The sequence below is a fragment of the Delphinus delphis genome, chromosome 2, assembly GCF_949987515.2.
Source record: "Delphinus delphis chromosome 2, mDelDel1.2, whole genome shotgun sequence".
NCBI classification, from domain to species: Eukaryota; Metazoa; Chordata; class Mammalia; order Artiodactyla; family Delphinidae; genus Delphinus; species Delphinus delphis.
This window is the reverse complement of record NC_082684.1, coordinates 146,794,456-146,797,833: the sequence shown is the minus strand read 5'-3', so window position 1 is coordinate 146,797,833 and position 3,378 is coordinate 146,794,456.

Below are 3,378 nucleotides of genomic sequence, written 5' to 3'. Positions count from 1 at the left end.
GCCGCCGCCGCCGCCTCGCGCTCCGCCTCGGCCCAGCCCCCACGGCCCGCGCGCGCCTCTCGCTCCACGCGGGGCTAGCGGGCCCGCGGCCCTGGGAGCCGGGGCGGGCAGCGCGCGCCGAGGGGCCGCCCCGCCCAGCCCCGCGCCTACAGGCGCCCGGCGCTCCCCCGCCGCCACCGAGCCAGAGGACGCTCAGCTCGGCGGCCGACGCACCCCGGCCCGGCTTCTGCGAGGAAACTGCATCTCCGAACTTCTTCGGAGGCCGCAGCAGGCATCTTGGCCTCGCGGCCAGGGATCTGAAAGAGGAGTGTATGAGCCGAGCAAACTTTGTACGCGGGAGCTGGAGAGTTCTCGGCGGGCAGGCGGGCAGGTGGAGACCCAGATTCCCCGACTATGTGTCAGTGATCTGGACACCTGTTTGTGGAATGCCCCAACTGCAAGTTTTAACGACCCGATTCTTCAAAAAAGAGCGATGCGTAATTAATACAAGAAAGGGGGATGGGTGGAAGCGGTGAGGCGCCGGGACCTGATGTAGACGTTAAATTTTAGGAGAAGGATCTCCTCGCCCCCATGTGATTGTAGATTGTATTTGGTTACTGATTCCACATCCATCGTTTAGGCTGTGTGACCTGAGGCAACTTAGGTAACCTCTCTGAGTCTCAGATTTCAGATCTTGAAAAGGCAGTGGGGCTACATCCCTGAGGTCTCTTCTATCTCTGACATTCTTTGGCTTACTTTCACGAAACTGTTCTCCCTGTTTGTTAGGTTTCCAGTTATCCTACTAAAGAGAATCTGTAGGTGCAGACTCTAATCTTCAATCAGATGAGACTGATTATTTTGATCCAGAATCACTGAGAAGCACTCATTAATCATATGAGGGCTTAGAACTAACTACAAATAGGAGTCTCTTCCTTTCAGAGACAAGACCCATAGAACTCATTCACTTGCACATATAATGTCAGAACAGATGTAAACATGAAACCAGTGTTACAGCCTTAAGGGCTACGTGACAGACAAGCACCACAGCAGAGGAATCAGCTTTAAATGACAAGATATGGTGTGACCATGGGACAAGTGTTATCCTTTCTCATTTAATAAGTTTGGGGGGAAATTCCTAATTTGAAGATTCAGACTAGGACAGGTTAGGGAAATTTTTACAGAAGACACGTATAAGGAGAGCTCCCCCTCTCCCCCCTCCCCGTCCCACAACTAGAATGTAAGCTCCATGTGGGCAGGAATTTTATCCAGTCCACAATTCTTTGTACCTAACAATGACTGGCAAGTGTTCAAAAAAATTTTTGTTGTTGAATGAATGCATGAATAACAGAACTGGAAGTGGCCCTTGGTCAACTTCCTGGGTTTTGGTAAGTGTGACAGGGTTTTGGTAAGTGTGATAAACTCAAGCGAATGCTAAGTATTGGATCCTCACTTTACCTCACAGGGTCACTGAGAGAAGATGTGAAACCACTTTGAAAATATCAGGCAGTATGGAAGCGTAGAGTTTTATTACATGATCCTTAGTGCAAGAAAAGTCGTTGAGAAAAATCATTGCTAAGAGATTTTGAATTCTTTATTGTATTCCCTAAAGCTAGAGACTCATAAATAATATATAAATTGAAGAGAAACGAATTGGCCTCTTTATAATGATTCATCAAGAATAAAAAGACCATCTTACTTGGCCATGGATTTTTAGATCATTTGGACTTCCAAATCCTGACTATTTGCTACATATCAGCATTACCTGGAAAGCATTCTAAAATTTCAGATTCCCAAGGCCCTCCCCGGTTGTACTGAATCAGAATCTCTGGGAATGAGGTCTAGCAATCTGTCTTTAAATGCTCTCTAGGTGATTCTACAGCAAAGAGCATCGTGTGTTATCCTCCTTATGTTCCCAGTATGACAATTCCTAACAAAAATATCCCTTCACTTTGCTGTTGTACTCTTTATCCGTGGGTCTTGGATATGAGTTCCAGTTATGAGTATGGTTCTCTCATACGGAGAGATGCAAGTAAAGGGCCTACCCCTCTACTTAAAAGTACATGCTCGGACTTCCCTGGTGGTGCAGTGGTTAAGAATCCACCTGCCAATGCAGGGGACACGGGTTCGATCCCTGGTCGGGGAAGATCCCACATGCTGCAGAGCAATAAGCCCGTGTGCCACAACTACCGAGCCTGCCTGACACAACTACTGAAGCCTGTGCACCTAGAGCCCATGCTCTGCAACAAGAGAAGCCACCGCAACGAGAAGCCCACACACCACAACAAAGAGTAGTCCTCGCTCGCCGCAACTAGAGAAAGCCCGCGCACAGCAACAAAGACCCAACACAGCCAAAAAAAAAAGATAAAAGAAGTACATGCTCAGTCATGCCTAAACCACAGTAGAATGCACAGCTTAGTCTAGAGCAGGGGTCAGTAAACTTTTTCTGTGGAGGGCTAGATAATAAACATGGATTTGGTAGGCCATGCATTCTTTGTCACAACTACTTAACTCTGCCATTATAGTAGGAAAGAACCGTATGTGAACAAGTGGGTGTGGCTGCGTTACAACGAGACTTCATTTACAAAAACTGTGTTGAATTTGACCCATAGGCTGTCATCTGCTGACCCCAGACTAGAAACTGGATCATGTAAAGGACTTTGGAGCTCAGGAGGCAGGCCTAGGCTGCAGATACAAATAAAGGAGACATTACCTAAGTCTGGATAAACTCACCCAACACCAATGAGAAATGAGAGCCAAGAACAGAATCCAGGGAAACACTGACATTTTAAAGGGTGGACTGAAATAGAGGAGCTTGTAAAGGAAAATGAGAAGGAATGAAACAAAATAAAACAAAACAAAAACAAAAACCAGGAGTGTTAGGGCAATCAAGAAAAGGGAGAAAAGATCAACATTTTCACATGCTGCAGAAAGAAATACTCATTTCTATCATCACCATCCTTGGCCTGGAGTCTACTCAACCTTGTTTGCTTATATTTTGAAGTATTTTATAGTCTTTGCTTTTAATATTTTACATCTCAAATTTTACCTGTTTATATTGTGCAAGGTAGCATAGTGGAGCTTTTAAACATAAAGATGCGAATATAAGTTGGTTTAGATTAACATGCAAACGTTTTTTCAGAAAAAAAAATATTGCTATAAACTCCATTTTCAAACTTAAAATCATAGATTTGTTTCAATAAAAGTAAAACCCAATTCTAGATATTTGGAAAATTTGCAACATCGGTTTGAATGAATCATGAAGATATAATTGAAACCATGGTCAGTTTAGCAACCTCTATACATTGGTCAGCCACAACCAGGAGCCCTTCGTTGACAAATATAGATGGGCTATTAAAAGCTCAATGTTGAGGGAATCAAAACAGCACTCTTTGGGGGATT